The sequence below is a fragment of the Penaeus monodon genome, chromosome 19 (genome assembly GCF_015228065.2).
Source record: "Penaeus monodon isolate SGIC_2016 chromosome 19, NSTDA_Pmon_1, whole genome shotgun sequence".
NCBI lineage: Eukaryota > Metazoa > Arthropoda > Malacostraca > Decapoda > Penaeidae > Penaeus > Penaeus monodon.
Window position 1 is genome coordinate 4,480,371 of NC_051404.1, and position 228 is coordinate 4,480,598.

Genomic DNA, 228 nt, shown 5'->3' on the forward strand with positions numbered 1-228 from the left:
TGAGAGAGTTCCTCGGCCTCCTCCTGCGGCCACTGGTCTTGATGATTCCTGCGCTCCTGGTGAGGGTCATAGTACATTCCATTTTCTTCGTCTGCTGTGACCAAAAGCCTGCGTTGTGGCGTTTGATACTGGCGTGTTGGATCAACGATGTCTTCAGCATTATCATTATTTACTCTTCCAGTGACTGTTTAGCTAGCAAGGTACAAGGAGAGAGTTTCTCGTTTAAAG